The following is a 27,309-nucleotide window of genomic DNA, read 5'->3' as shown; positions in this document are numbered from 1 at the left end:
TTCACCGTGAAGCCGTAACAGCCTCAGAAATGGCCTGCAGCCTCTAAATACGCGGGCAGAGTTGGCCTGAGAACAAAAAATTTGTTGACTTGTTGAGCTTTTTTAAAAAAATGGGTAGCTCCTTAGAGTCTTTATACTGGCAGGAAGCTGAACCTTTGGTCTTTGGAGAGGTGATGCAGAGGATCCATATGGAACACACCAGGAACATCTAATTTTAGGAGAACAGTACTGAATGCAAAAGGATAAGTTGAAAACCCATATGGGTTTTCACTTAAATTTTGTCACTTACTGACAAAATTTACAGGCCCCTTCCCATCCCCATCTCATTTTTTAAAATTTAATGAGCTATTTAATATATTTTTAGAGGCAACACATTCCAATTTGATAATAGCAGATGTAAAAACATTGCATGTCATGGCACAGGACTCATCTCTACAGGTGAAAACAGAGTTGTACTCATTGTCACCATAAAAAGAAACAGAGGGATTCCTTATGTATAGAAAGATCTTGGTTTTTATGAGGGAAAGGTGCACTTGACCCCCACAGTAGAGCTTGCTAAAATGATAATGGAAAGTCTATGTTACAGTGGAAGAATAATCAGCACCATGGCACACGGACAGCTTCCTGTGCATCCTTTTTTGACCTCATCTCTTGCTGTAGCCATGCTTATATCCTCTGGGCGGAGAAGATTTTTATCTGAGCATTATAACCAGCCTGACATAAATTTCCGTAGAAGCTGCCAGATTATCTATTTGAAATCTTCACTTGATAAGCCTTGACTAAAATATCAAGCTTTGCTCAACTTTTTAGTACCTTTTAAAAACATGTGCACAGCCATAAATCCTGAAATATTTGAGGAAAACTCCTGAAAATCAAATCAGGTACTCTGACAAATCTTCTAGAAAAATAAAATTGAATGACCAAATTCAATTAGGTCTTAGAGAGATGCAAAAGATAGGTTTCTATGAAAAATTGTACCCAGAGAATAAGTTTAAATTAAACACATCACAACAGAAAAATCTTTTTAAATTAATATTTTTATAGATAAAGATGACATGGTTTCTTTAAAAGTAAGAAAAAGATATGGGAAATAAATAGATAGAGCATAAAAAAATTTGAGAAACACTTCAGGTGTCCAAGAGCAAATATTAGAAATTCCAGAAATAGAGACAAAATTAGGTCATGGTACATGCAGACTATCTGCCTGTTTAAGCTAAAGACTAATGAGTATTTGCAGAGTTTCCTACTCTTATCTGATTGCATGTTTTTCCCCTATAATCTCTGTATTATATCTGCATTTTTTGCTGCAATGACAGTTTTTCTGTGACTACTGTACATGACATCACTTTAATAGTTATGACTTAGAAGCCTCACCATTATAATTTATTCCTTCATTACACATCATAGTCATTTAAATTTACCAAATCTTTCTGTTTTTATTGTCTCTAAAGTAGTCCTCAGATCTATTGTTATTCTACTGCAGTTGTCTCAATTTTCCCCCCTTTGGCCTCCTCCACCAAGTCTACCCCCAATCCCACAGTCAATCCCCACACTGTTGTCCATGCCCGTGAGTCATGTTCTTTGACTAGTCCCTTCCCCTTCTATCCACTATTATCCCCCTCTCCTCTCCCCTCCTCTCTGGCTGCTGTCAGTTTGTTCCATGTTTCCATGTCGCTGGTTCTATTTTGCTTATTAGTTAATTTTGTTCATTAGATTCCTCTTATAGGTAAGATTATATGGTATTTGCTTTTCACTGACTGGCTGATTTCACTTAGCATAATATTCTCCAGTTCCATCCATGCTGTCACAAAAGGTAGGAGTTCCTTCTTTCTTTCTGCTGGATAGTATTCCATTGTGTAGATATATCAGAGTTTTTTGATTCACTTAAGCTGTTTCCAGTAGTTGGGTATTATAAACAGCACTGCTATGAACATAGAGGCACATAAATTCTTTTGAATTCGTGTTTCAGGATTTTTAGCATATATTCCTAGTTTTTGAATCTCTGGATCAAAAGTCAGTTCCATTTTTAATTTTTTAAGGAAAATCCATACTGTTTTCCACAATGGTTGCACCAGTCTGTGTTTCCACCAACAATTCATTAAGGTCCCCTTTTCTCTACATTCTCATCAGCACTTGTTTGTTGATTTATTGATGATAGTCATTCTGGCAAGTGTGAGGTGATATCTCATTGTGATTTTAATTTGCATCTTTTTGATGGCTATTGTTGAGTATCTTTTCATATATCTAAGGCCTATTTGTATGTCCTCCTTGGGAAAATGTCTATTCAGATCTCTGGCTCATTTTTAAATTGATTTCTATGTATTCCTGGCATTGAGTCCTATGAGTTCTTTACGTATTTTGGAGATTAAACCCTTGACTGATGTATCATTGGCAAATATGTTTTCTGATGAAGTTTGTTCCCTTTTCATTTTGATGATGGTTTCTTTAGCCATGAAGAAGCTTTTTGATATAGTCCCATTTGTTTATTTTTTCCTTTATTTCCCATTCCCTGGAAGATATATTGGCAAAACTACTGCTACGTGGTATATCTGAAATTTTACTGCCTGTGATTTCCACTAGAACTTTTATGGTATCATGACTTATACTTTAGTCTTTTACTCTTTTTGAGTTTATTCTGGTGTATGGTGTAAGTTGGTGGTCTAGTTTCACTTTTTTTTGCATGTACCAGCCCAGTTGTCCTAATAACATTTATTAAAGAGGCTATTTTTATTTCATTGTATATTCATGCCCACTTTGTCAAATATTAATTGACCATAGAGACATGTGTTTATTTCTGGGTTCTCTAGTCTGTTTAATGGATCTACGTGTCTGTTGTTATGCCAGTACCAGGCTGTTTTGATTATGGTGGCCTTGTAGTGTAGTTTCATATCAGGTATTGTCATCCCTCCAATTCCATTCTTCTTTCTAAAGATTGCTGAGGCTATTCAGGGTCTTTTTTGTTTCCATATAAATTTTTGGAGTATTTGTTCTAGATCAGTGAAATATGCCATTGGTATTTTAATAGGGGTTGCATTGAATCTATAGATTGCTTTGGGTAGTATGGACATTTTAATGATCCTAATTATTCCAATCCATGAACAGGGCATATGCTTCCATTTATTTGTATCTCCCTCGTATTTTTTCCTCAGTGCTTTATAGTTTTCCAAGTATAGATCTTTTACTTCCTTGGTTAAATTTATTTCTAGGTACCTAATTTTTCTTGTTGCTGCAGTAAATGGTATTTTTCCCTTAGTTTCTCTTTCTGGTAGTGCATTGTTGGTGTACAAAAGTGCCATCAATCACTGGCTGGTGTGGCTCAGTGGATTGATCTAGTGGATTGATCTAATTAGGTCATTCAGCGTGATCTAATGGGTTGCTGGTTCGATACCCGGTCAGGGCACATGCCTGGGTTGCAGGCAGGGTCCTCAGTTGGGGGCATGTGAAAGGCAACATGTTGGTGTATCTCTCACACATTGATGTTTCTCTCCCTTTCTTTCTGCCTTACCCCCTCTCTAAAAATAACTAAATAAAATCTTTTAAAATGCCATTAATTTCTGAGTATTGACTTTGTGTCCTGCTACTTTGCCAAATTTACTTATTAGGTTGAGTAGTTTTTGTTTTTGGCATTTGTTTTGTGTGTGTGTGGAGACTATAAGGTTTTCTATGTACTATCATGTCATCTGCAAATAATGACAGTTTCACTTCCTCCTTCCAAATGTGGATATCTTTCATTTCTTTTTCTTGTCTGGTCACTGTGGATAGAACTTCCAGTATGATGTTGAATAAGAATGGTACAAGTGGACACCCTTGTCTTATTCCTGATCTTAAGGGAGAAGCTTTTAGTTTTAGCCCATTGAGTATGATGTTGGCAGTAGGTTTCTTGTATATGGCTTTTATTCTGTTGAGGTATGCTCCCTGTATTCCCCCTTTGCTGACTGTTTTTATCATAAATGGGTGCTGAATTTTACCAAATGTTCTTTCACCATCTATTCATATGATTGTGTGGTTTTTGTCCTTCAGTTTATTATGTGGTATATTGTACCATCCTTTCATCCCTGGGATCAATCCCACTTGATTATGGTCTTTTTAATGTATTGCTGGATTCGGATTGCCAATGTTTTGTTAAGGATTTTATCATCTATGTCCATCAGAGACAGTAGCCCATAATTTTCTCTTTGTTGTGTCTTTATCTGGTTTTGGCATTAAGATAATACTGGCCTCATAAAAAGAGTTGGATGTCTTCCCTCTTCTTGAATGTTTGATTAAGATTTATTCATTTCTTGCCTTATTGCAGTGAACTCCAGAAATATACACTGTAATGTGAATTTTTTTAATGAATAAGCATTGATTCTTATCACTGAGTCACTTTGCAATGATATTTGACTTTTCACTACTGTTTTTAACTGTTTGAAACTTTTTACTTTGAGTGAACATAGTTCTCAGAACTGTTGTTTTCTGCCTCCCCCTTTTTTATTTTTTACAAAAAATGGGTTTTCTCTTGTTTAAAGACCAGTAGGAGAGGTCAGATTAATATTTTCAAAAATTAGGCTTCACAGAAAATATTCATTTTATCACACGATATTACTTCTTCCTTGAGCTAAATTTGGACTTTATCAGTATGTAGTGGAGACAAACAAAAAAATCTACTTTTGAGATTTGGAGAAAAAAAATTTCAAAAATAAATGTTATATGCTATTGTTCTGTAGTGAAGTGTTATCCACATAAATGAAAACGAAAATTTATTCAAGGTGTAGTGAGTATGAAGATTCTCGTTGACTCCTCCTTTAACAATGATTGTCTGACTTCAAGAGAAGAGCAACAGCCCTGGGCTCTTCAAATCAAATAGAGAGGACATGTAGACATGTTTTTTAAAGGATCAATACCTCAACTGGTAATGAGAAGCAGAGTCTATTTCACAAAGTTCAATACTGAAAATCATAGCTTAGGAGTTCTATTATGTTTAAACTTTCAAACCGAAACAGAGGGGCTAAAGAATTCACAGTAAAAAGAGGGAGTCAATGGTCTTTAATAAATCACCCTGTGACTTTTTGTACCATCAATAACAGTCCTATTACAAAGAATAAATTAAGATCTATGTTTCACAGCTTATTTTGAAGGTTTTTCCAGGGGAAGAAGCTGAGGCAGTCAATTTTCCTCTCAAAGGAATGACACAGGCAAATACTCATATGCCAAAAAGCTTGAATATCTTCCTGGATAAAACTGTCCTCGAGGCAAGAAAGATCAAACAAAAATCTGTCTTGAGCTTGTTGTGTCTTGATCTTTTAAAGTTTTATTTCTTCTGCTTGAGCAAGGTTTTGTGAAGTTTGCACTGTTTTAGTGTTTTTTAAACTATAAGCAATCTATTTTGTATTTATTAGTGCCATCTTCTTTTTACATTAATTTTAATTATTTTAATATTTTATTCTAATACAAATCTAATAGAGTATTACTTTCTGTTACTATCTTTCTGAGTCTGGAATTCCTTTTTTAAGTTTTAAAACATGGACTGTTTCCTTGTTTAGTTCTAATAATATTTCTCCTCCAAATTCTTAATCAATTTTTAAAAATGATAAAATATTCTAATCAGCTAGAGATTATTACTGGATTATGTAGGATATAGGGATTCAATATAAATGTCAGTGATCCAAGCTGTTTCAAGAAAGAAATAAGACCGCTTTTTCTAATTTACATTTTGGGATTTATTATTTGTCTTGTTTAACAATACCTATTCAAGCAGCTTTGCATCTCATTACCAGGAACAATACAAGCACAACATATGTCCAACATACACACACATATGCACACAGTTTTTTGCTAATTTAAATCATACAAAATGTAATTTAAGTGTAATTATTGATAGATACTGTATCTGTGACTACTATACACATAACACTTGCCTATGAATCCCTTTAACTTGAAATAGTAAATCAACTAGCAGTCAATGACTATTTTCCAGACTCATGCATTCAAGTTTAAGAGATAATCTCATTATCTTTTGTGTGCCAAATTGGTTTGTGTTGAGAACTGTATAGGTTTATCAGATTTTGAAATTTGTGTCTAGAAGTGAAAGTTATTCCTGTGTTCTTAGCCTACTTATTTTCTGCCTACAAGTTTCTGCCTACAGATTTAATAAAGGTGCTGTGTATTCTTTGGTAATTGATTTTTAAATGCTTGTGCACCTCTATCTAGTACCTGACCTTAGTTGAAGCTCTTTGTATCTTCCTGTGGCTCAGTTTCCTCCTCCGTAAAATTAAGAGTAGAGATCAATTGTCATAAGTCTCCTATCTCTAGTATTTTAGACTCCATATGCAAATTAATGGTTATCTGATAATAACAACTATATGTTATGATACAAGTTAGATAGCTCAGGGGAAAAATGGTTAACACATGTGTTCAAACAAAGAATGGAAGATCTATGTATGATGCCACAACCAGGCCCTTTAATCAACACTATCTTGTAATAAAATTATTGTTTCTTTAAAAATTTTTTTATTGATTTTAGAGAGAGGGGAAGGGAAAGAGAGAAATGTTGACTTGTTGTTCCACTTATTTATGCATTCATCAGTTGATTCTTGTACATGCCCTTCTAGGAGATTGAACCCGCGACCATGGCATACGGGAACAATGCTCTAACCAACTGAGCTACCTGGCCAGGGCATATTCCTTCTCTTCTATGGGCAAACTGTACTAAAAAATTAAAGTATGGAAATCCACTTTACCTCCATTTAACCTTCATTATCCCTAGGGTACAGTCTTTTTTCCTTTATCCAGTGTTGGAAGATTCCTATCGTCCCTTTATAAGTACCTAACCCCCAACAAAACTGGAGATGTACAGGAAATTCTGTGGATTACAGACATAGTACTTCCTGTCCCCACTGTGTGGCAGACTGAAAGCCAATTTCCTCTTGAAATCAATCACCACAGTCATTATAGTAACCACTTTCTCTCTCCTATATTATTGGCACGAGATGCCCCAAATAGCCAACTAGTAAATTTCACCTTCCATTTCAATGTACTGTTACATCTTTTGATGGAAACATTCTTCTCAACTGGATCCAAAGTTCCAGACAGAGGAATAGAAAAGTTATTTCAATGGATCTTCAGGTCTACTCGTGTAAAGGGCCACCCCCACACCTTCATTCCTAACCCTGTGTATTCTGACTGTAGAGCAATGAGGTCCACATGTAGTTGTCTCTGCCTCAGAGCTTACAGCATGCTTTGTAAAACAGCACACCAGGCTTTCAGGGCATCGTCTCCCAGATAGTATCATACATGTTAGCAAATACTTTCCAAAATGATAATGATTTCTATAACTGAGTACTTCTAGCCTGGCTGATGATGTTTCCAAAGTATAGCTAACACAGTAGGGCTAGTGCTATTCAAGTCACCTCATATATGGATGCCATTTGGCACACAGGTTAAATATTCAATATGAAGCAAAATATCATGTCCTCCATGAAACCACCACTTGGTTGTATTCCATCCCAAAGCTCAGTCTAGGTGTGCCATATGCCTTCTGAAAAGTGTCCAAGGGGTGTCATTGGTGGAATGAGGCAACCATGTCACCCCTGTGCCTGTTGTCCTCAAAGTAACAAGGTTCCATTGCCACTTTCCTTGAAGGCATTTCATCTAATTTATATTCAGTGTAGATGAAAGAGCAAATCAAATAATACCTCAGGTATGCTGTAGCCATCTGCTATCCAACATACAGAGACAGCTGTCTTAGCAATGTGTCAACTTAATTCACAGTCGCACCAGCTCTGAATGACTGGCTATTGAGCAATTTTCACCCTGTACAAATCAAAGTGATCTCTCTCTCAGGTTATCAAAAACAGGAACAAATTAGTAAATATTGCCCCGAAATGGTAAAACAAAAAGTATGTCTAACTTGTTACCCACCAGTTGAGTGATCATGGGATTCGGTATCAAATATTTTCTCCAAATTATCTAGGTTTAGTCTTGAGGCCAAAGCTATAAATCTGCAGGATCTGTATTTCCCTTCTGTCAACATCAGCTTTACATGGGCAACACACTGGGAGAATGTGCTCTGGGACTCTCATCCAAGTAAAGTTACTGCATTTTTTCCATTTCCCAGCTGGTTATAATCTACTCTTTGTGCCTTTTCCCCACTCACTGCAACCTCTTTACATGTCCACTTAGTTTCTGTTTTAACTCATACCCTGCCTGTGTCCACTACCTGTCTTTGTGTGCTAGTAATAATAAAGCACATACTCTGATCACAGAAATACATGCATGTGAGAAAATCAGTAGACTATTTATAGCGCAATCCTTTAATTATGCTCATCCTTGTTATTTCTGTTATGGTGTGCTCAGAAAAAGGAACACTTAGAATAGTTATCAGTTTAAGTGAATACCTACTCGTAGCCTCCCCAGCTATTAACAGACAGGTTTCCTCTGGAAATCAGGCCTTCTGCCATCATTAGGTAATTTCTTTTGTGCTGATAATAAAGTGGAGTCAGTTACCCACAGTTGTTACTTCAGTATGTGCAGCAAATATGTAATCATTCGACCAGTCTTTGCATTGGTTAAGTCCCTTTATTTCATAAATCCACATCTGAACCCGGTTTCAGGTATCTGGCTTAGGCAATGTTTTAAGGGTTCCAGTTCACTTCTGAACTGTCTGCCAGGTTTGTTTCTTTGTTTTTTTAGTGCGAGTCTCCGTGATTCCTTTCGGGTTGCGGTCTCCACGGATCGGTCAGTGACAGGGCAGGGGGTCTCTAGTCATCGCAGTTGATTCTTGTGTCACCTACCTGGTTTTGCTGCTTTTCTGGCCTTGGAGCTGAAACACGACTGAGGCCTAGATGTTATTCCTGGGGAGGTGACCTTCGGTATCTGTTTAGAAATTGCTCAGCCAGTTTGTTCAGGCCATTGTTGTCAGCTGTCTCCGTTTCCCTGCTCAACTTGCAAAGGAATCTTCCTAGTTTCTTACTATCCTGTCTCAACACTAGCATCTGTAAATATCCAAAAAGCCCTGTGAGGACACGAGCCTGATTCTTTCTGTAGTCCTAAACAGTGGCTCCACGTTCTAATGCTGGCATGGGTTTGCCCTTATTCTCTCTCAGGCATCTTGCCCTCTGCCTAGAGTTCTACAGTCTGCAGAACATTTTGCATCCCATTTTCAAACAGCAATACTATCCTAAATGAAGACAAAATCAAACAAAAGCATACAAACAAACAAAAAAGCCCATATGGATTTTTTTTTTGACTTGGAGAGAATCATAGAATTCGAATAACAGAGCAATGGCTGTGGAGAGATCTTTGGGGGGACCCATCATGAAACACACAACCAGAGAAGCATACTGCATACGTTTTGGTTGAATTCTCTGAACTTATCTGAACTCCACACATTGCATCCTCCTGATTATATCATTTTTGCTTAGCGAGTACTATCTGTTGAGCAGCTTCTTTTGTATCTATGTGTCTCTCAAGCATTACCAGAGAAATGGTCGCCGTTTCTGGGCTGAGGACTACTGGATGGCATGTCTGTGGTACGGTCTCTGCTGACAACTGGTAGCAAGTTCACAGTTGCTTGGAAGGGGCTCCACTGAAGAACTGCGTTAAGCAGCTTTGTCCCAAAATCCAACAATCACTGCCTGTATCCTGGCTGTAGACACTTCTAAAATCATTTGAGCAGTTAAATTAAATGAGTTAAATGGTGTTGCCTGAGCAAAAGCAGTTTGTGGATCTTTTTGTTTTTTTATTTTAAACCTGGGAGCAGGGTGTGGGGTGCACAGACGAGGGCAAAGGGGGAATATTGGGACAACTGTAGTAGAAAAACAATACAAAAACTGTAGTGAGGTATAATTTACATGCAGTCAATATTACCACATCAATTACCCTCAAAAGTTATCTCATACCCCTTTGTAAATTCTCCCTCCCACCCCTCTCTTCCAATTCTGACTCCACACAATCACTGATCAGCTTTCTGTTTGATAGATTAGTTTGAAATTCATAGAATTTGAATAAATAAAACCATAAAATGGGTATTCATTTTTGTCTGGTTTCTTTCAATAAACATAACTATTTAGTGATTCCTCCATATAGTGTGAATCAAAAATTTATTACTTTTTACTGCCAACTAGTAGTCCATTAAATGTATGTATCATGATGTTGTTCATCTAGTTTATTTATAGGTTTTGCTGACTATCAATAAAACTTCAGTCAGCATTCACAAGGCTTTTCTGTGAACACAAATTACCACTGCCCTGGGAATTGGACTGCTGAGCCACATGACAGGTGTATGTTTATCTTTCTAAGAAGCTGCTAAACTGTTTTCTAAAGTAGTTGAATGGTGCTGCCATGAATGGTTCATACCAGCAATATTAGGAGAATCCATTTCCTCCGTATCCTTATAACATTTGGAATAGTCTTTTTTCAGTTTCAGCCATTCTAACAGACGTGTTGTGGTATAATACTGTGGTTTTAATTTAGACATCCCTAGTGACATTTCATCTGTTTGTTTGTCATCTTTATACGTTCTTCGGTAAAGTGTATGTTCAAACCCTTTACCAGTTTTTTTAAAAAAATATTATTGAGTTTCAGAACTTTTATTCATTCTGTATAAATGACCTTTTATTAGGTATATTATAATTTGTGTTTTGTCTTTATCTGTGGCATATCTTTTTATTCCCCTAACAATTTCTTTAAAGAACAGAAAGTTTTAATTCTGTTGAGGTTTAATTTATCATTTTAATCTTCTGTGGATTATGTTTTTGGTGCTATCTCTGCAAAATATTTAAAATATTTGCCTGCTCAAGGTCACACATTTCATGTTTTCTTCTAGAAATTTTATAGTGTTGTGTTTTATAATTTGGTTTATAATCTAATTTAGTTCATTTTTGTTCAATATTGTAAGGTGTAGATTAAAAATTGTTTTTTCCACATATAGCTATGCAATTATTTTATTACCCTTTGCTGAAAGACTAAAGCTTTTAAGGATTGTCTTTGCATTTTGGTTTAACATGACTTTTCCCTTAGTCTTGGCCAATTTCTGGATTCATCACTGTGTTGATTGATTGGGTTGTCTATCATGCCAAACCTCTTTGTCTTGATTATTGTAGCTTTATACTGATTCTATAAAACAGTGTTACTCCTCTAGTTCTGTCCTTCTTAAAAGTTGTTTGGCTAGTCTATGTCTTTTTCATTTCCCTATAAACTTTAGAATCAGCTTTTCAATTTCTATAGTGAAGGTTGATGGGATTTCGATGAGGATGGTGTTGAAACTAGGGATCTATTTGAAAGAATTGACATCTTAACATCACTGAGTATATCAATCGATGATTACGGTGTATCTCATCACTTAGTTAAGTTTTCTTTCCTTGTAGTCAGCAGTGTTTTGTTGTTTACCATGTGTAGCTCTTTTACATGTTTTGTCAGGTTGATCCCTAAATTTTTCAATGTGTTGTTACTGATAGTAATGTAATATTTATTTTAATTTCAAGTTACATTTGTTTGTTGATTATAAATGGTAATTCATTTAATTTTTGTACTTTGATCTTTCTTTATATTTTTTGCTGAACCTATTTATTTGTTCTAGGAGCTTTTAAGAAGACTGCATAAGATTTTGTATATAGACCATTATGTCATCTGTGAATACTTATCCTTTTCTAAACACAATGCTTTTTTTTCCTTGTCTCATTGCACTGTTAGAACCTTTATTATAATAGGAATTGGTGAGAGTGGAAATCCTTGTTTACTTCTGATTTTAGGGGAACATATTCAGTCTTTCACAACTGAGTGTACATTAGCTATATTTTCCCCCAATAATTGATCATAATTAAATTGAAGTTCTTTTTTTCCTCGTTTTCTGAGAGTTTTTTTTCTTTGGGGGGAGATATGTTAAAAACTTTTTCTTTATCTATTATGGTGATCATGTAGTTTTACTTTTTTTTACTTGGTTAATATGATGAGTTACATTAATTGATTTTCAAATATAAACCCAAATTTGGCGTATGGGATAAATAACACTTGGTCTTGATGTTTATGATTTTAATAAATTGTGAGATTCAGCTTGCCAAAATTTTAATAAGTTTTACATCTTTGTTTAAGAGGAACATTGATTATTAATTTACTTTACTTTTGGAGTCTTTGGCTTTATTATAGAATGAATTAGAACATATTCCTTCCTTTTTCAACTTCCTAGCCATTTGATTATTTTTAGGGTTTTTTTTTTTCTCTAAATGTTTGGTAACCTACCTGTAAAGCCATCTAGTCTTCCAGTTTTTTTTTTTTTTTGTGGGAAGGCTTTACATTATAAATACAATATCTTTACAATAGATATAGTTCAAACCAGTTCTGTAGAATCTATACAGGTGTCATCTTTCACCTGAAAGTTGTAATTTGTGTTCTCTCTCTCTTTCTCTCTTGTGTTGGCTTAGGTACCATATTTTTCAGATCATCAGATGCACCTAGCTTATAGAGGGGGAAAATAGGAAAAAAAATTTTGAAGCAAAAAATGTGGTAAAATATTTAATAACACCCTTTAAAGCAGAAATGCTGTAGTGAGCCAGGTAAGCTACATTCGGACTATAAGACGCACCCCCATTTTCCTCCCAAATTTAGGGGGTGAAGTGCATCTTATAGTCTGAAAAATATGGTATATCAATATTTTTGGTTTTCTCAAAGAATCAGGTTTAGCAGTAAAAATACTCTATACAATTATAATGATCAACAGATGCCATTATGCATATGCCCACATGCATAGAATGTACAAAACCAAGCATGAATCATAAAGTAAACTATGGACTTTGGGTAATTATGATGTCAATGTTAGGTTTACCCTTGGTTAAGAAATACATGATTCTGGTGAATGACGTTGTTACTGGAAAGGCTATGCATGGGTGAAGGCAGGGTTTACATGGGAAATATCTGTATCTCCTATCACTTTGATGTAAATCCAGAACTGTTCTAAAAAAAATAACATCTTAAAAAAAAATCAGCTTTTGGTTTCATTCATTTTTTTCTGTAGCTTTTTTTCTTTTATAAATCATTGATCTTTGCTATGATCTTTATGTTTTGTTACTTCTACTTACTTTAGGATTTATTTGATCTCTGTTTTCTAGTTTTTAAAGTAGAAACTTTGGCCACTGATTAAATCAATTTTAGTTTTATTCTAATATAGATTTTTTCCCTGTAAATTCCTAGCAAAGCAATGCCATCTCACATATTTGGATATATTGAGATTTTATTTTCACTCAGTATAAAATATTCATTAAATTAATTTTGATTTTTTCTTTGTTCCAGAGTTTATTGAGCAGGGTATCTGTGTTAGGTAATTTTTGAAATATTTTCCCAGATATCATTTTTATATTGATTTTACTTTAATATTATTGTGATCAAAGAATAAAATCTATGACTTAATTGCTTTAAAGAGATTGAGACTATTTTTATTGACAAGAATATATGGTCTATTTTGGGAAATATTTTATGTGTATTTGAAGAGAATCTCTGTTTCGCTATTTGTTACTCTATCCTAATACCTCAATTACATTGAGTTAGTTGTTAGTGTCTTTCAAATATTCAATACCATTGTTGATTCATTTATTTTTTCTAACAGTTATTGAGAGAGGAACATTGAAATTTCTGAGTATAATTATGAATTTGTCTATTTTCAGATTCTTTGTTATTAGTTTTTGCTTTATTTATTTTTAAAGTTATGTTATTAGTTAGAAAAACATTTAGGATTATGTTCCTTGAGTAACTTGATTTCTTTGTTATTATGAAATGGCATTCTTTATCCCTGGTAATACCTTTTGCTCTGATTTTCTCTATTGTTTTTCTTCTTTCATATCATCACTTTCTGCTCTTACCATATTATTTCTTCCTTTGGCTTGGTTTTGGTTTAATTTGCTCTTCTTTCTCTAGTTTCTCAAAGGAAAAACACTTATAGTTGCTATTTCTTCTTTTCTCGTGTAAGCTTGTCTTGCTATAATTTCCTTCCAACCTTTGCTTTTGTTGTACTTCATAATTTTATATGTATGTATATTTTCATTTTTAGTTCTAAATATATATTTTATTTCATCTGAAACTTCCTTTGTGACCCATTGTTTGCTTAGAAATACAGGGTGTAATTTTCCAGTTACTAGGGTTTTGTTTTAATGTAGCTCTTATTAATTTCTAGTTTATTTTATTTTGAATATTTTTATTTTTAATTATTATAAATGTTATAATTTTTATGTTTTATGGCCCAGTACATGCTCTATCTTGATGATTGTTCCAGGTAAGAATAGTGTGTATTCTGCTGTTGAGTAGAAAGTTTGTTAATATCAATAAGTCAAATTGTTTGAGAGTGAAGTTCATGTTATTCACATCTTCATTGATTTTCTGCCTTCTTATTCTATCAGTTACTGAGAAAATAATGTTGCATTTCCAGGTATAATTGTGTATTTGCCTATTTCTATTTTCAGATTATCAATTTTTGTCTCATGCTCTAAAGCTCCGCTTTTAGGCACAGATGTTTATAGTTGTTAAGTCTACGTCTTCTTGGAGAATTGACTCCTTTTTCCTATCCAATGCCTTTCTGTATCCATGATAACATTTCTTGTTCTGAAATTATTGTTAGAAATGAGTATGGCTTCTCCAGCTCTCTTTTGGTTAGAGTTTGCTAAAAGGCTTCTAGTTTCTCTAGTGACAACTTGTGTTTATGGTGTGGACTAATTTGCCAGACAGATTTTACCAATATCTCTTCCACACTTGCCTTCAGGTCTTTCTACTTGCCTTTGCATTTTTTCTTTGCTCTGATTCCCAGAGGTAATCTGTGCCTTACAGCAGTACCTGATGCATCTTTCCCACTGTTGGTTTTACTCGATGCTTGTTGGCATTGTGATGTGGGGCGAGGGAAGGCAGCCTTTGCTGATACTCCCATTATGGCTTAATGTTAGGCAAGGACTGTATATCCTTGTCTCTGGGGTCTGTCCTCTTTCAGATGTAGCTTTTGGGTCTAACAGTAACTCGGTCCTTCTCTTGTAAACTTTTTTTGTTTCCCTTTCTTTTCTCTGTTGTTGATTTCCACCAGTTCCCTCAGGATAGCTTTTATTGTTCCTGTGCCTGCAGATTAAGAAATTTGTTTTGTAGGAGAGATAAGGGAGATGGCTTTCAGTGGATTTTTTTTTACAGTGGCTGCTATTCCCTTCTCTCTGCTGCAATAATTTCCCACCAGTTCATTCAATCTAAAGTTATTGTTTCCCAGGACCCAGGGTTTTGTGTAGTAGAAGAGATGAGAGAGAAGTGGTTCCTGATGAAGCTCAGGAGTGGCTGTCATTCTTTCCCACCAAGCACCAGAGGGTAACTTTCTTCTTCACTGAAGTCCACTGGTGCTAATCAAATGTTTGGGTCCCTTCAAATACCTCTGTCTATATATATTTCAGGTTGGTTTTTTGATCTGCTCCCTTATTTCTATAACATGTTCAAAACAATCATTAATTTATAATTCTTTCAAGTTTTTTCTTGTTTTAAGTGTAGGAACATTCTTTCTGGCTTTCTAAGTCTTCAATCTGAAATGTAAGTCCCTTTTCTGATCATTTAAATATTTTTACTATTATAATTTAAAATTTTTTCTTAGCTTTTCTCATTTCTATACACATCCATATTTCCCACTACAAAATCAGTTCTTCATTAAAGTCAGTTCTTCATTAAAATCTTCATATTTTCTTTAATTTTATGGTTTTGTTCTTGGATGTATTATACTATATCTTCTCATATTTAGTTTTTCACATATCTTTCTGGAATTCTTGTAACTTGTGTGTGTTTTCCTTACACATTGGCAATTATTTTTTAAAAAATATTTTAATTATTGACAAAGTGCTTAATCCCTCTCTTTTCTACTGTGGCAATATTTTTCTTCTTGGTTAGTGGGTTTCTGGTGTTTATTTCCTCATACTTCCTTTATATTATTTATAAAATCTATTTATTGATCTACACCAGGGTTTTCTTTCCTTTTATTCAGCATTAGATGAACTAGAGTTTCCAGGATGTGGTATTTGCAAGAAATCTAAGACACCGATATAGAGAGATGAGTGGTCTCAGAATTTTCCAGACCAGCTAATTTTTTTTTTGTAAATCTGTGCTTTTATTGGCTACTTGAGAGGGATGAAGTGGGAGGAATGGGTGGCCCCAATGCTGGGCTGGCCATGCTTCACTGGCTTATAGGTGATGGAGAACTCGCCCAGGTAGTGGCCAGTCATCTCCAGCTTGACTTCCACCTGGTTGAAGGTCTTGCCATTGTACACGCCCACCATGCTGCCCACCATCTCTGGCAGGATGATCATGCCCCGCAGGTGTGTCTTCACTACTTCAGGCTTCTCCGTGGGCGGCGCTTCCTTCTTGGCCTTGCGCAGGCGCTTTAGCAGTGAGTGCTGCTTCCTCCGCAGACCGCGGTTCGGCCGCCGCCGCTGCTTGGCTGGGTAAAGCCGCATCAGCTGCTCCCAGGACACGTCAAGTAGCTGGTGGATATCCACGCCGCGGTAGGTGAACTTGCGGCAGGTCCGCTTCCTCTTCTGCTCCACTTCCGCCACCTTGTCGGCTCTTCGGCGAGCCAGACCAGCTAATTTTTATGCTCCAATGTTTCTCCTTCTTCCTACTGGCATAAAGCTATGCTTCTTCATGCAAATATAGTTTGTCTTCTTTTCTGAACCAGCAAGAGCCAGGGAAGCTGTAGCTGTCAACCCTTCTGAGCTCAGTTCTCAGTCCCATTATTGAACTAAAAGTTTACTCGCATAGCCTTTGTTCTCTTGCCTTTGCAGATTTCTTCCAGTGACGACCCTCACAATATTCTCTGTGCTTCTGCTTTTTACTTTCTGGTTCGCGGTGTCTACTTGATCACAGATGTTTTGGGAAACTCATGTATTTTGGAGGGCTTAAAATATTTTTGTCTCCAAATATATATGTAAATATATACTGATATATGTATATAAATGTGTGTATATGTTTTTCATGATAAAACACAAAAGAATTACTTTTATACAACCAGTAATGACAAATACTTTGATTAGACATATGTTGGACTACAAAACTAAAGTTCATTATTACTTTCCATTAACGACAGATACATTATGTATTTTGGATGACCATGTACATCCATTTGATATATCATTTGGCAAAGTGATGAAAATAACTATTTTAATCTAGATATGATGCATTTAAAAAGTTTTGGGCCTGGAATATAAAGAAAAATAATCGTTTCAATGATATCATATTTCTATTAGTAATATACTTATTATATGTAATAAAAACCATATGTATATATATTCCATCAACTTCTAATGCTATACAACTTCAAGATCTTTATTAAGAACCAGTAGTGAAATACAGTTATCTAGAGTTGTGAGTAATATATTCATCTATATTTTATCTACAGGGAACTTTCAGGATTTAATCTTGGCTCATGGATTTAAGGTTTTGTGCATATTTTATTTACAAATTATTTAAATTCACAGGTCTGACTTTGATTTAGAGGTCAATAAAGTGAAACTTCATGCCTGTAGTTGATTTTTAGTATTCTCTGGATATAACCTGATTTGTGGAAAACAACATTTTGTTTAGTATTTAGGTTTTAATGTTGGTATATTGAAGCAAAAGTGCCTTGAAAACCTGTTCATACTTTTAAACATCAAAATTTATTGCTGAGCATATGCAATGGAGAATTTTATTTTTTTCTCTCAGATCACCATCAGCAGCAAGATCTTATGATGGTGTAATTAACCAGATTATTTTCTCAGTTTTACGTTTTGATTATACCTGAATACACTAACTTCAAATAATATACTTAAATATATGGACACAGAGATATATTGAGTTTTTTAAAAAGACTTAACAGACCAACAGCATAAATCACATGTTAAAAATCAAACACAATGTTACATCATATATAATGTAATTTTAAAGACTGAAAATATTCTGTTAATATGTAGAGGTACTTTCTTTTATGGTGTTATAGAACCTATACATTGTATAGGTGGTTATTTACAACCGTGTTTTCTGAGAGAGATTTTCATTGACTGAAAAACAACCCATGCTTTTTGCTTTTCCTTATAACTTGAAATGACTCTCCTGTAAATATTTCATCCACTATATCATATTCCTGTCCTTTTTTCACTGCTCTCCACCTGCACTAGCTGGGTCTTTGGCTTCAGGTTGAAATAGTTGGAGTGCAGAACTCCTCAATCCTTAGAGGGAGAAAATTTCACAAGTTGTTGGCTGTTGCTGTTTTGCTAGCTCAAGGATACCATAGCATAAATACGACTTCATAATTCCCCTTAAGAACCATCTGTAGAAACCTAAATTCTTTAAGATCCCTCTTTTCCTCTAATTGCATTGCTCCTAATTTTCCCCTTGGGTGCTTTATCCTTTACTTTAGCAAGCTAAATTAATCTTTTTTTTTTGTACCTTACCTAGATAAAAGTATGTATGTTCCTGGTTGTATTTGTTGATGGGCATTGGCAATCCTGGAGCTTCCACTGAGGTTTCCTTCAGACCCTGGCTGCCACACACTAATATCCTTCCTTGACTTAAAAGGAGTGTGTGTGCGCCTTGTATCTAAACCGACTAGAGGCAATCTTGGGAATGATAGTAAAGGAAGTTAATACTCTTTGTTCCAAATATTTCATTGAGCCATTTAAGATTCTTTTTTGTTGCCTCTTTAAGAATAAAGAACCAAAAATTCCTTGCTTATCTGATGTTTGCAGCAATTTCCCTGATGAAACACTGACACATCATTGATTGGCCATTAACTACCCTCTCTCTTTTCTCTTTATTTATTTATTTATTTAATTTTGGTATTATGTTACCTAGAGGAAGTTGAAGACCACTGTAGGTTTGATAAATGTCTTTTCAAAACAACTTGAAGAATATGGGCTCTCCTTAGACCGACCTTCCTTACTTACTTCCTTCTTTTTTTTTCTTTTTAGAACAAACTTTGCAGTATGTCTTTAATCAACAAAATAGTAACACTTTCCTCAGTCTTGTTTATGTATACGAAGTTGTTTTTAATGATATTTTGTCTTCACAAATTCAGCTGCCAGGGGGACTGCTGATTTCTCCAGTCAGCAGGCAGAAGCAGCTTGACCTTAAGGTTGAGGGTCAAAGAAATGCAAAAGAGATACTTTTTGCTTTGGACTGATTGTCAGCCAGCCTCTAATGGATTGTCTGCTGATAGAATAGTTACCTGTTGGCATTAGCTTTTGTATTATTTTCTTGCCTTTACTTTTCTAACTAGCAGGACAGCACTAAGGACAATTTAAAATTGCAGTTCAGTTGTCACTTTGGAGAACTGCAGATATAGACAAAATTGGGTATTTGAGATGCACTTTAGAACAAAATGTAAAACAACCACAACCACCACAAAAAAACACAATAAAATTCAAGGGGAAAGTCTTGTTTATATAAAAGAGAAATTACTTTGTTTAATAAAGAAGACCTTCTTTTTCTGTACTGGGAGGATTAATAAGTATAAACTTTTAATCATGAAACCTGGCTGGAATTGCCAGGGTCCCTGATCATCGTTCAAACCAGCTACAGTGACAATCTCTTTACCTCTCATCAAAATTAATTTTGCTTCATATAAGCTTTCTTCCCATCTTGCAAAGGGAAGAGAATTAACATCTAATATTTAACTCTCATCATGTTCGACTACAGATGACTCACTTGTCCATTTTTTTCTTTACCTTCCTCTCATATTTTCCCTTCACTTAGGAAATGAATTCTTCCTCAAAATGTACACATTCTGAGTAGTTTGCTGTACATAAATAGATCTAACACAAAGTGGGGAATTATAGGATAACATTTTCTACAGTCTCGTGGTATGGAATTTTATAATAGACTTTTACAAACAATTTTGGTTCATTAAAGATTTACATACATTTGAAATTAGAGATTCAAGGATTTACAATATAAAATACACCACACTATTTTTTAATTTTGTTGGTTCTAAGGAAACAGCTCTACAAAAGAAAAAGTAATTAAGCTTCTATGTTATTGGCTTCATTAGCTACATTACCTTACACAGTAAAAAGAAAAGCAGGACACTCACAGCCTTAAAATATGATCTAAATATTCTGTAAAATGAAATTTTTAAACACAAAAACTTATAAATTACATTTTAAATGTTTATGTAATATTTCTATCAAAATTAATATTGATGTGTGTTAAGCTGATTGGAATGAGTTTAAGAAAATACTTAGTTCTTGATTTTACCAGAGCATAAAAATATTTTATTTCTATATAGTAGCATTGTACAGTACTTTAGTTTGTATAAAATGAAGGTTTATTTTCCTGGATATTAACTTTGTAAATTTCTTACACTGGTTTTTAAGATCAGGAAATTATAATTTATTATATAAATTGTTTGAAAAAACATAAAATTATGTTTATTCAAAGAAATTTTAATACTGAGTCTTTTATAGGAGTTTAAATTTCTGACATTCTTTCAATTTTACAAGTCATAGACTTAACATGTGAACTTTACATTGCAATTTTCAGATATTTGATTTCCTTTGAGATTTTAAACAATATAATTAATAGTAAGATTATTGTATCTGTACAATATACTTTAATATACTGTATTGTTTTAAATGTATCATAGAGTAACCATCAGTTAAAGGTTAAAGAAGGATGCATAACTGTATTTGACTTACCTAAAAATCAATGTTCTCTTTAAAAAAAAGTGTAAAATAATGTGTATAATAATACAGTAGATATTTATGCAATATCATAGATATGTTTATGTTTATCAAGGAAACATTTTACTTTTAAAGAAAAATATTGGTGTTCATGCTGGGATATTAAAAAAAGGCTAAAAGGTGATTTTGAAAGGATACATTAAATAAATATTATTATCCTTCTATGTAATGTATACAAGTAATAGTTCTGAGAGCAATAAAATATATTAAGATGACACCATTGGTTAATTGTTTTTATGAGAAAGAAAAGCATTAGGGTATTTCACTGCAGATTTTTACGTAGATGATATAAAAGAGAATAAAATTAAATTCTTAATTTTCTTTATTTTAAAATGCCCAAATATTCAATGCACAAATTTCCTTTTATCATCAAAATATTCTACTTTTTAGTATGCTTTTGCCATAATCTTAAATCATTTTAAATATAAATTATTGTTTCAGAAATATACTAGCTTTGAGATAAAATAAACTAATGAACAAAATGGAACCACAGGCATGGAAACGTAGAGCAGACAAAGGCCGGGGTGGGGCAGGGGGAGACCGTGGTGGAAAGAAGGGGAAGGGCTAGTCAAGGGACATGTAGAGCGGCCCACAGACATGGACAATGGTGTGGGGATGGACTGTGGGAGCAGGGGTGGGCTGGGCGGAAGAGGGCAAAGAAGGAAAAATTGGGACAACTGTAATGGAACAATAATAAAAATGATTAAAAATATAATTGATATTTATTGCTGAATTCAAAAAATTGTCTAATTTTCCTTTACAAACTTTTGAATTATTTTATCTTTTCTTTTCTGAAAAATTTTATTGATTTTGTTTTTTCCTAACTCAAACACCAAATTCAGAATAAAAATGTATTAAAATAACTTTTACATCAAAAGTATGGTACAAGAGGGAATAGAAGGAATAAATGGGCAAGGAAGAAGGCTTGCCTGGGGGTGGGGGGTGGTGAGCACACAGTACTAAACACAAATGAAGTATGTGGGCCTGAAACCTATATAATATTATTAACAAATGTCATCCCAATAAATTCAATGAAAAAGAAAAACAAATATAGCATTGGGTTACCTAAATAGCAATTGAATAGCATGAATATTTGATCTTTCAAGTTATAAAAGGAAGGACGGTAAGAATAATTTCATTTGTAAATCTCTACATTTTAATTAACTTACAATATTTTGAGATTTATTTTTTTAATTTACCAATCTTTAGAGTCCAATAAAATCTGACAAATCAAAGGTAAAATTTAGCCCATATAGATTAGTTACTTAAAAAATATATTAATGTAGATATGCTTCAATAATAGTGTACTTTTCTGATTAAAAATATATTCATGTTATTAACAGAAGGACACAAACATTGGAAACAAACTAGTAAATAAAATGAGTCTTTGATTCTAGGTTTCTACTCTGTAAATTTGTGATATTTGTAATGTACTTATGAACTAGTTAAAGGCCTAGAAATTTCTTAATGGTTTCATTGTTCATATTATACTCTCACTCTCGGAACATTTAATGAAGAAATACATTTCTTGTATAGCACAAATGAAGCTTTGTTATCTTCTATTCTGGTTACATACATTAAACAACTGAGAACCAGCCAGTGTTGTCCCGACATGTTCTGACTGTCTTCCTTGCCAGGGCAGCACTACCTGATCCCTAGTTAGCAGGCTGGGTGTTTTGAGAGCACCTGCAGCAAAGCACTGCCCTTGAAAATGATTGGAGAAAGTCTCATCAGTAATATTCACTGATATTACCACAGGAAAACTTCAAGAAGATTGATTTTTTCAGTGTTTTTTTTTTATTGCTAAAACAACAGTGCCTGGTATCCAGCAATAAAAATTATTAATTATTCAGCATTGGAATTGAAACAAAGGATTCTTAAGAATCCTTTGAAAGCAGACAATCTTAGGAGGGAGACTGCTAACCCAAAGTACTTTAATTAAACAGATGACAATAAGAAGTAGAAAGCTTCCACCCAAGACAAGAGAATAACTACTTAGGGACTTCTCCACTTCTTTTCTTCTAGCTTTATTTTCAGTCATCTGTACTGTGGCTCTACTTCTAAACTCCCAGAGCACTTTTACAGCCTCAGAGAGAATTTCATTGTCCTCGTCTGACTGCTGAACGGGTCAGCTGTGCCACATGATCTCGTTGACAAAATATTAAAAAGTGTTTTCTTAAGTACTACAGAACACAGATAGCTTTCCCTTAGTCTTTTCAGATACTGACTTTTTTTACCTTAAAGGGGAAAAATTGAATCTATAATTTTTTTTTTAATGAACAATGATGCTAAGACAATAAAGTGCTTCCACTAAAATGATCACATTGTTGTCATTGCAACCAAGCTCACCAGGAATTAAAATGATTATTGCTGCTACCCTGCAGCAACACCAGTATGTTATTCCAGGTCTCCAGCCTGTTTGCAGGAGTAACTCATTTCAACATAGGAAAGATTTCTACCTCAAGAAACCAAGAATTAGTAGGAATTAATATGGAAATTAAGAAGCAGTTTGTTTTAATAAGGCAAAAAGAAGAGTGTACCTTTACATTCTTGCCCAGAATTATGTGGACTCTCTTGTACTTCATCTGAATATTGTCTCTAGTGAATTTTGTCATCATGAAATACTATAACATTGATCTGTCTCATTGCTGACATTATATTCATACTACTGCGAAGAAAACAGAAGCATCCTACATTCCCTGATAAGATATATGTGCGCCAGAGCATGTAAAAATGAATCTGTGAATGTTAGAGTGCCTGACTTTGGGCATATAAAGATAAACTTTTAGAAGTGAAACACAAAGTAATGCATATTACATTGCTTCCCCTGTAAATGGAACAAAAATACACAGTGGTCTCTTTGAACTTAATAGGTAACATCTGAGTATATCATATTTGCTTTATTAGCCTTTTTTTTAAAACTGGGAACTCTTAAGTCTGCCAGTTTCAAGTGATATCTTGAGAAAGAAATGGCTTTGCAACACCGGCTCTGGCACAATCCTGCCCATAACCTGACTTTACGACACAGCAGACTGCTATGATCAGAAGCGACTCTGGCAGAGATAATGCCCCATCCTCAGGGAAGCTCCACTGTGCCAGGAAATCTCCGGTGAGACTACCAATATGTTGGAGAAATCCACACCGTCCTCCACTGGGATTACTGAGACCCCCTGTTAGAGACATAAACTTGACCCTGTGACCATTGATATAATACTGGATTTGCCAAGAATCAGTCCACTATAAAAGGGAAGGAGTGTGTTCCAGACTAGGCTGAGTTGTTCAGAATCTTTCTAAAATGTGATCTTTTACTTTTAATGCTTTCCTCTCAATCCTCTGCTCTTACTTTTCAGTGACTCTTCTGTGATTATGTAATAAAGGAAAAAGTGCAGGTGGAGTCATGGTTAGGTAGGGAGGATGGGTTACAACTAGTGAAGATGAATGGTTTCTGAACTATAACTTCACCAAGGAGTGACCTTCAAGGCACTGATAAGATGAAATCTTCTCTGTAGGAGGTCTTTAGGTCGTGTGTTCTCTTGTACACTTCATCTGGCCTGAGGTGTGCTTCTAAAATCACCTATGTTTAGCAGGTAAGGGGTTGACTTGCTACTCAGGGATGTGGGAAAAGTGAAATTGGAGACAGTGGAGGCAAGATAATGTGGGCCAGTCTACCCAACCGTGCAGAGTGTGAAGACTTTTGTGTACCCCATAACTGCCAACTAGATAACATCAGTGGAGAAAGAAACATTGTTAACATTTAGATAGACAAGGTGAGCTGTCCTAGAAATATTGATCAGTTTTTCTCTCAGCTGTCCTCATGTGTCCTCAAGGAAAACATGTATGAAGTAGCCGTGGTGAAAGTGACGCTGCCTCAGCCTGGGTTCCGCTTGTTTTTCTCCAGATCTCAGCTTGTCTGGCTATACCTGCCAATAAATTCTAATACCATCCTAGCTCCTTGTGGGTCAGAGAGCAGATAAATTTTATTGTCCTGCTCCCGTAATGGAATAGACAAACTTTTGCTCTCCCACAATTAGTTATATACTCCTGATATGGATTTGCATTCACTGACTCTGCCAACTTCAAGATCAATTAATTTTTTGAATGCTTCACTTAGTATCATAGATTGTACTAAATGCTGCCTCTGTCCAAGGAACAAAATGGGCTGATCACAAAGGACATCTTCATGGGACTGCAAAAGCAGAAGTCGCTTGTGAGGAAGTTTCGAATCATGAGATGAGGATTGTGACCAAATGCAGGTACTTTGGGGATAGTCCATGAGAAGACAATCCTCTACATGTATCTTAGAAAGGATTCTTCTGCCTGTATTAAGTAGCAATAAGTAGCATTTATATTGATTATCACATTATAAAATCTTTCCACATATATGATTTTAAGTAAACCTTAAATAGACTGTAATATAGGTATTAGGTTTAAGTTGTTATATTATCTCCTATTACAGATGTGGGAACCAAGGATAAAAATCTTAAATGAGCCGCCACATAGATCCAGCAAATAGGTAATTAAGCTGAAGCTAAAATTCTGGTCCTTAAGAAATCAGCTTTTATATTATATTTCACAGTATCATGTTTTTCCATATAAACTCATTATGTTTTTAAAAAGCATAATAGCAACTAAATAATTGATAAATCAGACTTTGGATTATATTTTTAAGATATCCACTAATTACACTAAAACTATTCTTAAGCATCATTAAGTTTATTCAAACTGTGTCAGCATTTCATGAGAATAACCTCATGTTTTCTCATGTCAACAAACAATTGTGTGTTCGTTTAAATGTGGACTGGGTATAATCCAATTGAGGTTAATGTCAGGAGTTTAAACAACCTAAACTATGAGATCACTCTAAGCTGAAGGGGAAAACGACAAACACTACATTGCATAGTGGCAGAGGCATTTGTAGTTGCTTTTCAATTAAGGAGTTAAGATTGGATTTAAAGATCTGACTTTACCTAAATAATCAAAGTTATTAGTTCATAACTAGAGGCACAGTTGTGAATTTGGAGCACAATCAGGAGCATCAGTCAAGCATAACAGAAACAGTTCTGTTCACATATGTTCTGTTTTAAAATGGAACATCCATAACAGTTCAGTGGAGCTCAAAATTACAGCTGAGAAGTGATCAGTTAACCACCCCGTAAAACTGCATATGGGAAATAGACTGAAAAATTAGTTTCTGAACATTGACATGTTGTTCAGAACAACATTATGTTCATGAAAAGATCTAAAGAACATTCCTCTCAAAATAAAGTGTGTATAATTATATATTAAGATATATTAAACATTAAAGAATATTTTAAAAATTAGAAAAAGTATATGTATTTGAAGATCTTGATTCTTAAAACAAATTCTAAAACTTGTGCTAGGAAGATAGGCTAAGAACGCGTATAGTGTCCCACCGACCATTACGACAGGCACCCAAAGCAACAAAGGTAATCTAAGAATCGGTTCCATTATTACAAGGAAAAATAATTCGTACATGTCTACATTTGAATTCCTTGTCTATTAATTTTCCAAAAAGTAAAATGATTAGATGTTCATATTAGTGTAGAAACAGTATATCCCAAGAAAAGCAACTGTCCATGTGATCTCACACTTAAATTTGTGGTTTTCCAGTAGCAGGCCTCGAAATCGCAGTGCTCTTCCATGCTGCTGCTGGCTGGGGGCTCCGATCAATTGCGAGGTACACAATCTATAGGGAAAACAGCTGACAGGAGACATGCAGACCAATGGCCTAGCAAACTTTTGTGATTGCCAGTCAGTGATGACAAAAAACCTCTATGGAGTAAATTCTCACAGAAGAGAGGCAGTGTGGTAAATCGGTCCGGAATACAGACTGTAGATTACAGTGTCTGGGTTCACTTCCTAGATAAACCATTTTCTTTGTTACTAGGAATAAGCTAATTATTTGTGCTCTAGGTTCCCATTTATAAATTGAGGATCATAGTAGTTTCTGATTCATGGGACTGTTGTTAAGAATCAAATATCGGTTAACAGATAAAATGTTCTAAGAATAGGCTTGGCGTAATGTAAGTATTATATAGATATCAGTGTATTATTATTATTACATTAAAATACACACTTCCAAACAGTTAACACACTTCTTTAAACAGAAACACTGAAATGGCTCACTCACAGCATATAGGCTCAGACTGTGACGCAAGCTATATTCTGAACCAGGGATGGGCTCCCCACCCTTCTAGCTCAGTGGAGCTGGATCCCAGAGGAGAGGTCTTTGCACTATTGGTAGAAGTGCCAGGAGAAAAGTTTCCGAATACCACCGCCTGTGGCCTTGGCAAATATTCTTTTTATTAGATCATTAAGTCCTGTCCATCTTTAATGTCTCAGGTTAAATGTCACCTTCTAATTGAGGTCTACTTTGAGCCCCACTTTATGAATGTTCTCCCTTCCTCAGCTCTGGAATCACTCTTTCCCCCCAAACCCCTTGTTCTTCTAGTGGAGAAAGGCATTTGGATGTGCTCAGTGCTAAAAGTCTGTCATTACATCTACTGCAATTTAATCCAACACCTTCTGCTGCCATCTCCATTTTTCATTTTCCATATTGGTAGTGGGTTTCCACAACAGTGAGAAACCTGACTTA

General features: G+C 34.8%; 1 pseudogene across 1 annotated transcript; it reads right to left on the bottom strand.

Annotated features, from left to right (window-relative positions):
• Positions 1-16,077: 16,077 nt before the first annotated feature.
• On the bottom strand, positions 16,078-26,429 carry LOC112305760 (small ribosomal subunit protein uS19 pseudogene; annotated as a pseudogene). Its single transcript, XR_011650917.1, has 2 exons — positions 26,303-26,429; positions 16,078-16,561 (listed from the first exon to the last, which is right to left on the bottom strand). The product of XR_011650917.1 is annotated as a small ribosomal subunit protein uS19 pseudogene (transcript).
• Positions 26,430-27,309: the final 880 nt, after the last annotated feature.

Source organism: Desmodus rotundus, chromosome 2, assembly GCF_022682495.2.
Source record: "Desmodus rotundus isolate HL8 chromosome 2, HLdesRot8A.1, whole genome shotgun sequence".
NCBI lineage: Eukaryota > Metazoa > Chordata > Mammalia > Chiroptera > Phyllostomidae > Desmodus > Desmodus rotundus.
Note: the sequence above shows the minus strand (reverse complement) of the source record. Positions and strands in the feature narration are given on the sequence as shown.